This window comes from Schistocerca serialis, chromosome 11, assembly GCF_023864345.2.
Source record: "Schistocerca serialis cubense isolate TAMUIC-IGC-003099 chromosome 11, iqSchSeri2.2, whole genome shotgun sequence".
In the NCBI taxonomy this organism is placed as follows: domain Eukaryota; kingdom Metazoa; phylum Arthropoda; class Insecta; order Orthoptera; family Acrididae; genus Schistocerca; species Schistocerca serialis.
In genome coordinates this window covers 144,983,740-144,998,281 of record NC_064648.1, presented here as the reverse complement: position 1 = coordinate 144,998,281, position 14,542 = coordinate 144,983,740, and the positions used below count along the sequence as shown (strand labels likewise).

At 39.6% G+C, this 14,542-nt stretch overlaps 1 protein-coding gene across 1 annotated transcript in view; it reads right to left on the bottom strand.

The window, feature by feature from the left end:
• LOC126427233 (uncharacterized) overlaps positions 1–2,815 on the bottom strand; it is an 85,841-nt gene extending 83,026 nt beyond the window's left edge. The window contains exon 1 of the mRNA XM_050089470.1: positions 2,179–2,815. The gene's annotated coding sequence lies outside the window, so the exon portion shown is untranslated. The remainder of the gene's footprint in view (positions 1–2,178) is intronic.
• Positions 2,816–14,542: the final 11,727 nt, after the last annotated feature.

The window sequence follows — 14,542 nt, the reverse complement described above, 5'->3', positions numbered from 1 at the left end:
GAACTTTTCTTCTCAGAATATTGTTACATTCCATCCTGGATTTTCCATTGTTTGATTTTTGTCAATAATTGATTGTTTTTGTTGTTATACAATTACATTATCTATTCATCATGATTAGTTTATCATTTCTCTTTCACAGCATAATAGTCCAGCAGATATACTCCTGAAAGAAAGGAGTGGTAGTTCTGCAAGGTTCGCAGGAGAGCTTCCGTAAAGTTTGGAAGGTAGGAGACGAGATACTGGCAGAAGTAAATCTGTGAGGACGGGGCGTGAGTCGTGCTTAGGTAGCTCAGTTGGTAGAGCACTTGCCCGTGAAAGGCAAAGCTCCCAAGTTCGAGTCTCGGTCCGGCACACAGTTTTAATTTGCCAGAAAGGTTCATATCAGTGCACACTCCGCCGCAGAGTGAAAATCTCATTCAAGATTATTGAATGTTTCAAACGTAGACAGTGATTCAGTATGAGATTGGTTATAATTTAACATGAACATCATTACAACAGTCTTTTCCTTGTTCAGTGTTAGTTTATTCATTATGAGATATTTCTGTCTTGCAACACAGTTTAGTACTTTGTCTTAGGAAATTTAGCGCTAATACTGTGGTCACAGAACCAAAGGCCTTAGACAAATTTAGAAAAATTCCAATGACTTTTTTTCTTTTATCTAGTCCATTTCGCAGTATATTAAAAAAACAATAATTACTACTGTTGCTTGTGGATCACCCTTTTCAGAGTTCTTTAGTAGGTTGTATGTACAGAAGAAAGATTCCATTTGGTCTAGAATTACTTTTTCAAGGAATTTGCTACGTGTTGAACTCTAATACAAAAATGAAAGTATTCTTGAATCTACATTCCTCAGTTATAGTATTCTTATAAATTTAAGATGCAGTGGCTTATGAGATACTTTTTTTTATGTATTAGGGGATTTTCAACTGTCTGCCCAATGTCAGATCATAACCTGTTACAAAATTTTTTGCCCAAGTATAAAACTATATATTCTCAAACCTAGACACAGAAGCACAGTCTAATGGAAATTAATTCTACTTCTAATATTGTAACTGCAAATTCCAAGTTCAGCCAGAATTAAATCTTTTTATTAATAAAAAATACCATTAGGGTTATCAGTAAAACTTTACAAAGAGCTGTTGGGGAAATCTAAGATAGTTGAACAGCTGAACTGTGAATCAATGTTAAATTTTATTTATTTATTTATGTTTTTTTAAGTAAAGCATGGTACTAGGGAGGTGGATGGGTGAAGATAAGCAATCAGTTTTTACTGTCGAAAGTAAGAAAACATTTCCTCTAAATCAAACGCGCATAGGTGTTGCCAACATCTGTGTCTGGGGGACCCATTGTAAACTTTAGCCGGGTTATCTACATAAATATGTAACATTCGTATGTCCCTGATCAGTCTTCTGCAAGATATTTCATCAACATCTTTACACAATACTCTCGTTGCATGCTTATGTAGAGCAAACATATTTTCACCTTAACTGCAAGGCACAGCATGCTGCCAAACTTCCCCGCAGGTCAACGCAGTGAGAGAGATTGCTGAGTGCAAAGCAGGGAGAACTGAGCTTTTTGAACAACATGCTGGGGCCTCATCAGTGTATTATCATCTGGATACACAGGAACTTCACACATAGAGCATCACTTTCTATTCCCACTAATCTCTGTTACCAGTATTTGCTTCCTTATCCTAGTTTCATAATGTAAAAATGATGTCAACTGCAATTTGAGGCATAATGCTTACATCAATAGTAAAGCACAAGGAGAAATCTCTTTCTCGCATATTCTGTTGTTTCAGATATACTTCGTTTCCAGGATATCGATGTTCTGCAGAAAATGCAATGCATACAGGGGAAAGACATACAGCATATCAAATATGTGCAGAGAAAATTGAAAGAAATCATAAGGGCATTATTTCAAGATTTGAAATTTTAAGGACAGATAGAGATATATGAAGATTTTGGATAGTGGTCATTTTGAGCAAGAGTATTGATCTAAATACATGTCATCTGTCGAAAAATTTGAAGTCAAGCTTTCCTGCTTGTTTATTTACTTTTCATGAGAGCACGGTAGAACTTGGTAGATAAATTTCTGTTACTATTAAGGTTAAATACAACATGCTATAATCTATCCACTCAACTGATAAGAAGCATTAATAATTATGTGTTTACCCACCTTTGAAATGTGTTGTTGTTTTTCCTTGCAGAACAAGTTGTTATAGATCAAGAAGGTACATAACGCCAGACCGCAAGATTAAAAATACACCCGATGTAAATTTAAAAATCGTATAATCATTCCACCAACAAACAACGATGTATATGAAAAGTGAAACCTACTTGCAGCATTCAAAATAATTACAGTGCTCTAGATTCAACTACTACACACTTATTGAAATACTTTAAAAATAAACAACAGGTAAGTACATCGAGTGGGAAAAGGGAACAGGGTTTATTTTTGTCTCAATATTACTAAACTTTCGTAAACGATGATCTTCCGATCCATCCTTTCTTGCAAAACAAAGCACGGGGTGTGTAAGTTAATGAAAAGGCTTCCTGCAGGTGTTTTATTTTGTTTTTTACGTTCTCGACGAACTTCTTCCTCAATGACCAGAAGAACTCCTCATGAGGCTGTATCTCCCTCAAAACGAACAGTTTCACCTCCAAGTATACCATTCCCAGATACGTAAACTTTTAACGAAACGGTGATTCAGAGCACTGCCACCTACTTAACCCCTTTTTCAAATCAGTAACGTTAGAGTACCGAACACCACCACCGTCCAGAAAGCAAACAAGCCTATCTAGTATTTACAAATAGATCTTTTGGGGTCAAAGGTTTCATTGAGTTTGTAAATAATAACTTTGGATTGTTTAGTCTACTATGGCATTTTAAATATAGTACCCACGCTGGATACGATTCTGGGTGTTGTTTATAATTTCTTTTATTTTTTGCGTTATAAGAACATTAATATTTATTATTTACTAAAAGGATAATTAAGTGAATTAGGCAAAGCACGAGAATGCTAGTGAACGATAAGCACGGAGGAGGTTCAATGATTAGTGCTATCTTTGACTTTATGTTTAAAAAGAAAATTACAATAATTGCATTCTGATTGTTATTATTATAATTGTATTGGAATTTCGAAAGTGAATATTCTGTTCAGTTACAAGTTACAACCGTATTTTGGTGGTTTGTTGTTGGAGTACACGGAGGAAGATAATTTAAAAGATTTTGCGTGTGGTCGATGCGATTTGTGCGAAATGCGGTAGTCTCGCCTACACTTTTAAACTTATTATTCTCGCACGGAAGGATGCATAATTATATGGAATAAAATACAAATATGTCAGAACACTTTCCATGCTTTATGTTTTAAGGCACCCTTAGAAAATTGCATAGCTCAGCTGTAAAAGAGGCAATGGCATCGCGTAATGGTAGTCATCCACGAATTCCGTATAGAGTGTTTTGAAGTAGCTGTTTCATTTCCGCCGTTTCTCCGTGAAATTATGATCGGGTTCCTTCTATAAAATGAAATATTGTTACACTCGAAGTACTTCATGATACGGTAACAAACACAGCTGCAGCCTTATTCGTCAGTAACACTGTTAGGCTATTTCAGTCATTAGCATTAATGCACCATTTGCATGCAGGCTGATTTGCCTGGCTACAGTGGAATATTGACCTTATCTGAAATAACTGCTCGTGATGACAGACTGATACAAGTAAAAACTCATACTATAACGCAAATCAGGTAGAAGTAGAATTTGTTCTTGTTATTTCAATATGTAGCTGACACTTACAAGTGGTCTAACAGTAGTATAGGGCAAGTGAAACAATACAGGACTAGATGAGAATTTTAGAATTATTTATATATTCGTCCATAGATCATTTGGCACAGTAATATGAGACATGTCAGAAACATACAGAAATAATATATACAAATGAAACATTTACAAATTAGGATAGGGTAGTAAAGCACAAAATGCTATGGTGTAATAAAGCATTCACCTTAGTGACAAGGGGAAACCACGGAAAACCCAACTCAGGATTAGTGACGGGGATAAATCTCAGACCTGAATGCGAGTACAGTACATTAAGACTGGAGTCTGTCTCCTCACTTGGTATGTGATTGCAAGGGGAATAACAAAATACCTCGTCTACATTGAGTGTGCAACATGGACAATCAGTAAATAAATGAAAAAGAAAATTTCAAAATAAAAACGCTACTGAAAAAGTGAGAACATGAGAACAGTTTACATAAAACTGCAGAAAAGCACAAAATGCACAATAATTGAAGGAAAGGATGGATTGCTACTCACCATAAAGATGACCCCAAACAAGGAAAATGAAAAGACAGTTGCATATTGTAGCTTTCAGCCAAAGACTTCTCCAGCATACCTCAAGTGCACATGCTCGCTACTACTGGCAGCTCCATTTCTTTGCTGAAGAAGGTTTTGGCTGAAAGCTATAATGTGTAACAGTCTCTTCTTTATGCATATCTGCAGCTCAGTGGGCCATCTTTCAGTGAGTAACGATCTATCCTTTTCCTAATATTGTTGATATTCAAACTTCGAGTTTCCTTCGTTTGAAAATGCACAATAAGTCAGTCAATGACGTAGGTAAAACATGACACTTTGATTCAAAACATTCTTCAAAAAATAAAAAACAAAAGCACATTATATAGCAGTGCTGAAATGTGTAAAGTACAAGCATACAAAAACTTGCCATCAGAATTAGGTTAGTTTCCTAACTCCTGGTAATCAGAAGTCCACACCTGACTCTGTCTATGCTTATGCTCATCACTTTCTACAAAAATTTGGAAACAGAGTGGCCGTTTGAACCCAGAAAGAAGATCTAGAAGAAAAATGTAATGTGTACACCTACATTCTGCAAACCACTGCGAAGTTCATCGCAGAGGGTATATCCCATCATACCACCTATTGGGGTTTCGTTGTGTTCCATTCACATATGGGAAGGATCCGTGTTTAAATGCCTCTATGTGCAGTAGTCCTCACGATCCCAATGTGAGCGATTAGGAGAGGGTTGTAGCATATTCCTAGATTCATTATTTAAAACTAGTTCTTGAAACTTTAAGTAGGCTTTCTTGGGATAGTTTACATCTGTCTTCAAAAGTCTTCCAGTTCAATTCCTTCAGTACCTGTCACACTTTTCCATGGATCAAACAAACCTGTGACCATTCATGTGTTGCCCTTCTCTGTATATGTTCAAAATTGCCTGTTAGTCCTATTTGCACTATGATGGAAGTACTCTCTATTGTGCCCTTCACAGTGCAGAGTATGGGTGTAGTTGTGAAAGTAGGTAATACTGAGTAACATTTAAATGTGGCTTTGTTTTTGAATGTTGTGATGAAGCAAGTTGGGATCTCTTTACTTCCTTCCTTAAATTAATTTTTTTTTGCATTTTTGCCTAATTACATTTAACATGCATTTTCCATAAAAGAAAAAGGTTGGCCCTCAGTCTCAAAGAATATAGCTCCACATCTAATTTTGTGCTTAGCTTTGTGTATGTGATTAATTTACTAATTTATTTTGACCATTCCTAGTTAATACTTTTGTTATAGAGTGAAATCAGTAATTGTTTTGTGACTTAAATTCTATTGTTGGCTTATAAACAAATATAACTTCTGTACTAATTATAAACATTTGGAAGGAGAACTACTAGGATTCTCAAAGTATTTATTTGGCTCTGTTCAAAAAGATATTAGCAAAGCCAGCCCTTCATTAATTCCAAAATAATTACCACATTTGTCAAAAGTATTGTTTGCATATCTATATCTGTTAATTTCATTATTTAAACAAATAATTCAGCCCAACCTTTGTGGTAGCATAAGCTGTTAAAAAAGTAAGAATTTTTTTATGTATTTAGTTAAATGAATGAGTTATGTTTTACTGTAATTTCTGTAAATTAAACATTGAACAATGTGTAGTTTCCATTCCTATTATAGTGAGGCTGGATTTTTGGTCCCAAGACAGTCAGTCCGTGGCCGATTTTCAGAGGGGAATTATGTACTGTTTCAAGTGGAATTAGTGTAACACAAATAGGCCATGTGTTAAAACAATGACAGTGTCTGTTCAATTTATTTGAGAAGTAGTGTCACACATACCTTATTATTCTACTCGAACTGTGAGGCTAGGTCTTTACTGCTCATAGATATTCAACAGCAAACTATTGTAGAAGTATACTGATGTTTTCCTGCAATCTATTAACGAGACTTATCAAAATTTGCCGATAGTGAACTGGCCAGGTAACTGTGTAATATTAGGGGTTGTGAACAGTGAAAGTTAAGAACTGTGAAATGAAATGCAACTGTACAACTGCTACACCATTTACAATAGTTAGTGTTGAGCTTCCACCCTCCCCCCCCCCTCCCCCCCCCCCCCATTTTTCAACCAGTATAACAGTGCAGTACATCGACACCGAGGACTATCAATGAAGAAATAAAGCAGGTGAAGGTCACAGTGTGAGAACTGCTTTAATGAAATAAAACATTTTAGGGCCTGTAAACAGTTAATGACATGACGATGTTCTCACTATTTTAGTGCTCAACTCTCTGGTTCAGGTTTGTAGTGGGTGTCGAGGCTCATCGCCAACGGCCTTGCTGCAGTGGTAACACCGGTTCCTGTCAGATCACTGAAGTTAAGTGCTGTGGGGCTGGGCTAGCACATGGATGGGTGACCATCCGGTCTGCCGAGTGCTGTTGGCAAGAGGGGTGCACTCAGCCCTTGTGAGGCAAATTGAGGAGCTACTTGATTGAAAAGTAGCGGCTCCGGTCTCGGAAACTGACATACGGCCGGGAGCGTGGTGTGCTGACCACATTCCCCTCCATATCCGCATCCAGTGACGCCTATGAGCTGAGGATGACACGGCGGCTGGTCAGTACTGTTGGGCCTTCAAGGCCTGTTCGGGAGGAGTTTAGTTTAGTTTTTAGTGGAGGCTCATCAGGTGTGGTGGTGGTGGTGGTGTTACAGGTGAAGGTTGTCAAGCTCGGGGAGTCGGGTCCGCAACTCGTGGTCGCGTTCTCGCTTCCCGAGCACGGGTTCCCGTGTTCAATCCCTGGCAGGGTCAGGGATTTTCTCCTGTCAGGAGATGACGGGGTGTTTGTGTTGTCCTCATCATTTCATCAGCATTCATGTAAGTGGTGAGATTGGACTGAGCAAAGGTTGGGAATTTGTACGGGCGCTGATAACCGTGCAGTTGAGTGCCCCACAAACCAATCATCATCATCATCATCATCATCATCATCATTGGGAAGTCAGTGAGGGTGGCTGTTACATGCCCAAAGGCATCAGTTGAACAGCATTGTCTCAAAATACATATTTTGTTCATGATATTACAACACGGATTGTCTTTCCCAGCATGGCAAAGGCACGCTAAGTCGCACACTCATGCAAAACGAGGATTGTGAATGAAGCTTTCTGGAGGCTGTGTGTATTGAGCATGACGTCCAGGTAGCCGGACCGGGAGTCTGCAGGCATGATTCTATAGCAACTGAACAGTAGGGAGTGCAGTGGGCCCCAGCACTCTCAAAAATGGACGTGCGTTTAGGTGTGTACTAACACCGTACCGTGGATGGCAGACGTCATGAAGGCGGATGCTCATGACCCCAGTGGGCAGCACAGCCTACAGCCAAAGGAGGTGCCTCGCCTGACAGGTTGAAGGCAGTGCCTTGGAGTCACTTGGGACAGCTCTTCACAAGAGAAAGCCCTAGCTCGTCCCCTCTCTCTATCAGTCAGGGATGTGACCAAACAGTAGTGTCAGCTCACAGTGGCTAAGTCCTATCCCAGCGAACTGGCTGCAAGCTCAGAGTCGAAATTTTCCCACCGGCAGCACATCACGACTCACCATCCAACTTACCCTGTAACTACAAGGAACTTTGCTTCCGCCATTTGCCGATAGGTGGCGACAACGGTAAGTAGCGGTCGAAAGAAACAGATCGCAGACATCAGGCAGTTAGCTTGGACCTCAGTCAACATAACCTCATTCAAACATTAGTCGAGTTGTGTCTGCATTATAAAGTTGTTCTTGATTGAAAATGTCAGTTTATGAGCCTAATTCTCGTCATTTGCCGGAGGTGTTATGTTTTGTTTCAATATGAAGAAAACAGCGGCTGAGTCTCATTGAATGCTCTCAGGTACGTGTGGTAAGGACACTATTAGTGAAAGAATGTGTCGTGGGTGATTTCAACACTTCAAGAATGGTGATTTTAAAGTTGTAGACCGGCGTAGTGGTGGAAGAGAGAATGTTTTTGAAGATGCAGAATTGGAGACATTGCTGAGTGAACATTCACATCAGACTCAAGAAGAATTGGTACGATTAGTGGGAGTGACACAGCAAGCCATTTCAAAATGTCTCAAGGCGACGGGTATGATTCAGAAAGAAAGAACTTGGGTCCCGTGTGAGCTGAAACCGAGAGACATTGAACAGCGTTTGTGCGTTTGTGAACAGTTGCTTCAGTGGCAAAAACGGAAGGGATTTCTTCATCGCATTGTGACCAGGGACAAAAAATGGGTTCATTACATTAACCCTAAATGCAAAAAATCGAGGGAATATCCTGGTCATGCTTCCACATCATTCACAGCTCCAAGATCATGCACTACATTTGGTGGGACCAGGTCAGTGTTGTGTACTATAAGGTGTTAAAACTAAGTGAAACAATCACAGGGGCTCATTATCAAATGCAATTAATGCATTTGACTAGAGACGGCTGCAATACTGACTAGAGATGGCTGCAATACAGTGAGAGGCACGATAAAGTGATTTTGCAGCACAACAACGCTCGACCCCACATTGTAAAAGAGGTCAAAACATACTTGGAAACGTTAAAATGGGAAGTCCTACCCCACCCGCCGTATTCTCCATACATTGCTCCCTCTGACTATCACCTGTTTAGATCAATGGATGGCCCGACTGACCAACACTTCCGATCTCATTAAGAAGTCGCAAATTGGATCGATTCGTGGATCGCTTCAAAAGAAGAACAATTTTTTCTACATGGGATTCGTACACTGCCCGAAAGATGGGAGAAAGTAGTGGCCAGTGATGGAAAATACTTTGAGTGATACATGTGTAACCAATTTGTTTCATTAAAGCCTCAAGTGTTAGGGAAAAAACGGCGGAAGCAAAGTTGTATACCTTGTAGAAATACAGTCATTCTGTCAGAATCATAGAAGCAGACGTGGTGACCAGACACTGAGATGGAGTCTCAGGTTTCTTGAAAGGGGGTTATTAAGCTGGCATGCATGAAGCTATGATATTTCCCCGATGTTTTGTGGCCACAGTTTTTAAAATAAATCATTTTGTTGATTGAGGGGGAAATCTCATACGAATTTTGAATATTAGTGAAAATAGAAAAATTGTAGAGAGGTTTAAAGTCTAATTACTTTGTGGGAAGATTTGATAAGGAGCATGCCTCATTTTGTGTGTTTTGTTATCTTTCTGAGGCTTTCTGCATGAGCTTTGTGCTCCCCCAGGAACACAAAAAGTTGTGATTGATGTCACGACGTGCGGAGTGAGTGACGGTGGCAGAGAATCTTCTGCACGAAACATGATTTCATGGAATACCAGTAACCAGAAGATTAATAATGTAAATGCTGATGTATATACTCTCGTTTTTTGCTTTGGAAGATTGGAGTCGGTTCATACGAGATGTACGTAACTGATCAAATTCAGATCAGGTATAATAAAAGTCTTCATATGAATCGGAGTTGCTGAGTTCTGGTTTTGGACATAAACAGAATTCTTCGACAGACATAAGGAGAGTATAACAATGAATCAGGGGGTTCACAAACTGCTCGGAGCTGAAGACCATTGAAGAGAGAATCTAAGAACTAGCCGAACCGTCGCCCATGGCACGCGTTGTGGTCATCTGGCCCCATTAACCTGAGATGTCAGCAGTCTTGTCTCTTTGTGGTGCCTCCGTTATTGTCAGTTTTCCCTGCCTTCACACCTTCCATCAGTACTAGGATGCTGTGGTGTGGCTGACCTCGAATGTTACGTGCCATTATTCTGTATTGTAAGGCACGCCAAATGACGTATCAGGTGCTGTCACACTGCACTGTTTGCGCTCCTCACTTACAGCTCAGCTCAATGACACTGGTACTCTTTGTGTGCTCCAGATTTTAATTGTGACACACGGTATGAGCCACACACTATTCTCAGCCATTTGTGCCAAGTGATAATTTGGAAATTTGTATGTGCACCTGGGAATCGGATCTGCTGTGCAACAATTTATACATTTTCAATAGAAAAGGGAGACACCAACAGTTTGTTAGGAAAAACCAACTACTTTACTAGCAACATCAGGTTTCATTTACTGTTTGTGTTCTATGTGTGCATAGTTTACATCATTTGGTAAATATAATTGATAGATTTGTTTAATTCTGCTTCAGGAAGTAACACATAGCAATACACATGCTTTATTCATCTTTATAAGCGATTAGTGTTGTCGAAGTTAAATAAAGTAATAATAATAAAAAACATAAGCAAATGTCACTAAGTACAAGTGAATAAAACAGGATAGATACACTGCTTATTATGTAAATGACAATAACAATAAATAATTACGTAATAGAGCAATATGAGATAATCCACTACATGTTGTTGTTGTTGTTGTTGTTGTTGTTGTGGTCTTCAGTCCTGAGGCTGGTTTGATGCAGCTCTCCATGCTACTCTATCTAATCATACAGTAAAGCTGCATTTCCTCGGGAAAAATTACGGCTGTAGTTTCCCCTTGCTTTCAGCCGTTCGCAGTACCAGCACAGCAAGGCCGTTTTGGTTAATGTTACAAGGCCAGATCAGTCAATCATCCAGACTGTTGCCCCTGCAACTACTGAAAAGGCTGCTGCCCCTCTTCAGGAACCACATGTTTGTCTGGTCTCTCAACAGATACCCCTCCGTTGTGGTTGCACCTACGGTACGGCCATCTGTATCGCTGAGGCACGCAAGCCTCCCCACCAACGGCAAGGTCCATGGTTCAAGGGGGGAAGATCCACTACATAGTAAAAAGAATATCAAAGACAATACATAATCAAACAGATAAATGACAATAAGCTCATGAGAGAGTAATAAAATAATGTTACACAGTCTGATGTACATGTTTATAAAATAATATCTGTCATTTGTTTATAATACATTCGCACACGAAATTTGAACAACTTGTCTCACACTCAAAGATCTCTTAAGCGGAGTAAAATCCGTTACTCTTCTCTCATTTCACAAAATTAGTTTTAAATTTGTTTACTGGCATTGTCAGGTAATTTGTTGTTGTAGAAAAGACTCGACCCCCTCCCATGAACTGTGGACGTTACTGTTTGTTGTAGGCCTCTGCTGTGATAGTCCACGCAAAACAACAGGGAGTGCAAGCTCCCTCCATGAAAAACACGAGCACACCATAACACCACCACCTGTAAATTTTTCTGCTGGCACTTCACATGGTGGCAGATGACGTTATCCAGACATTTGTCATACCCACACCTTGCTGTCAGATCACCACATTGTATACTGTGATTCATCACTCCACACAACTTTTACCACTGTTCAATTGTCCAATGTTTACGCTCCTTACACCAAGTGAGGCATCATTTGGCATTTACCAGTGTGATGTGTGGCTTATGAGCAGCCACTCGACCATCAAATCCAAGTTTTCTCACCTCCAGCGTAACTGTCATAGTACTTGCAGTGGATCCTGATGCAGTTTGGAATGTCTGTGCCTGGACAGATGTCTGCCTGTTGTTGTGTTGTGGTCTTCTGTCCTGAGACTGGTTTGATGCAGCTCTCCATGCTACTCTATCCTGTGCAAACTTCTTCATCTCCTGTACTTACTGCAACCTACATCCTTCTGAATCTGTTTAGTGTATTCATCTCTTGGTCGCCCTCTATGATTTTTACCCTCCATGCTGCTCTCCAATGCTAAATTTGTGATCCCTTGATGCCTCAGAACATGTCCTACCAACCGGTCCCTTCTTCTTGTCAAGTTGTGCCACAAACTCCTCTTCTCCCCAATCCTATTCAATACCTCCTCATTAGTTATGTGATATACCCATCTAATCTTCAGAATTCTTCCGTAGCACCACATTTCGAAAGCTGCTATTCTCTTCTTGTCCAAACTATTTATCGTCCATGTTTCACTTCCATACATGGCTACACTCCATACAAATACTTTCAGAAACAACTTCCTGACACTTAAATCTATACTCGATGTTAACAAATTTCTCTTCTTCAGAAACGCTTTCCTTGCCATTGCCAGTCTACATTTTATATCCTCTCTGCTTCGACCATCATCAGTTATTTTGCTCCCCAAATAGCAAAACTCCTTTACTACTTTAAGTGTCTCATTTCCTAATCTAATTCCCTCAGCATCACCCGACTTAATTTGACCACATTCCATTATTCTCGTTTTGCTTTTGTTGATGTTCATCTTATATCCTCTTTTCAAGACACTGTCCATTCCGTTCAACTGCTCTTCCAAGTCCTTTGCTGTCTCTGACAGAATTACAATGTCATCGGCGAACCTCAAAGTTTTTATTTCTTCTCCATGGATTTTAATACCTACTCCAAATTTTTCTTTTGTTTCCTTTACTGCTTGCTCAATATACAGATTGAATAACATCGGGGACAGGCTACAACCCTGTCTCACTCCCTTCCCAACCACTGCTTCCCTTTCATGCCCCTTGACTCTTATAACTGCCATCTGGTTTCTGTACAAATTGTAAATAGCCTTTCGCTCCCTGTATTTTACCCCTGCCACCTTCAGAATTTGAAAGAGAGTATTCCAGTCAACATTGTCAAAAGCTTTCTCTATGTCTACAAATGCTAGAAATGTAGGTTTGTCTTTCGTTAATCCATTTTCTAAGATAAGTCTTAGGGTCAGTATTGCCTCACGTGTTCCATCATTTCTACGGAATCCAAACTGATCTTCCCCGAGGTCGGCTTCTACTAGTTTTTCCATTCGTCTGTAAAGAATTCACGTTAGTATTTTGCAGCTGTGAATTATTAAACTGATTGTTCGGTAATTTTCACATTTGTCAACACCTGCTTTTTTTGGGATTGGAATTATTATATTCTTCTTGAAGTCTGAGGGTATTTCGCCTGTCTCATACATCTTGCTCACCAGATGGTAGAGTTTTGTCAGGACTGGCTCTCCCAAGGCCATTAGTAGTACCAATGGAATGTTGTCTACTCCCGGGGCCTTGTTTCGACTCAGGTCTTTCAGTGCTCTGTCAAACTCTTCACGCAATATCGTATCTCCCATTTCATCTTCATCTACATCCTCTTCCATTTCCATAATATTGTCCTCAAGTACATCGCCCTTGTATAGACCCTCTATATACTCCTTCTAACTTTCTGCTTTCCCTTCTTTGCTTAGAACTGGGTTTCCATCTGAGCAATGGTTCTCTTTTCTCCAAAGGTCTCTTTAATTTTCCTGTAGGAAGTAACTATCCTGCCCCTAGTGAGATAAGCTTCTACATCCTAACATTTGTCCTCTAGCCATCCCCGCTTAGCCATTTTGCACTTCCTGTCGATCTCATTTTTGAGATGTTTGTATTCTTTTTTGCCTGCTTCATTTACTGCGTTTTTATATTTTCTCCTTTCATCAATTAAATTCAATATTTCTTCTGTTACCCAAGGATTTCTACTAGCCCTCGTCTTTTTACCTACTTGATCCTCTGCTGTCTTCACTACTTCATCCCTCAGAGCTACCCATTCTTCTTCTACTGTATTTATTTCCCCCATTCCTGTCAATTGTTCCCTTATGCTCTCCGTGTAACTCTCTACAACCTCTGGTTTAGTCAGTTTATCGAGGTCCCATCTCCCTAAATTCCCACCTTTTTGCAGTTTCTTCAGTTTTAATTTACAGTTCATAACCAATAGATTGTGGTCAGAGTCCACATCTGCCCCTTATACCTGGTTCCTAAATCTCTGCCTTACCATTATATAATCTATCTGATACCTTCTAGTATCTTCAGGATTCTTCCATGTATACAACCTTCTTTTATGATTCTTGAACCAAGTATTAGCTATGATTAAGTTATACTCTGTGCAAAATTCCAGACGGCTTCCTCTTTCATTTCTCCCCCCCAATCCATATTCACCCACTATGTTTCCCTCTCTCCCTTTTCCTACTCTCGAATTCCAGTGACCCATGACTATTAAATTTTCATCTCCCTTCACTACCTGAATAATTTCTTTTATCTCATCATACATTTCATTAATTTCTTTATCATCTGCAGAGCTAGTTGGCATATAAACTTGTACTCCTGTGGTAGGCATGGGCTTCGTATCTATCTTGGCCACAATAATGCGTTCACTATGCTGTTTGTAGTAGCTTACCCGCACTCTTATTTTTTTTATTCATTATTAAACCTACTCCTGCATTACCCCTATTTGATTTTGTATTTATAACCCTGTATTCACCTGACCAAAAGTCTTGTTCCTCCTGCCACCGAACTTCACTAATTCCCAGTATATCTAGCTTTAACCTATCCATTTCCCTTTTTAAATTTTCTAAGCTACCTGCCCGATTAAG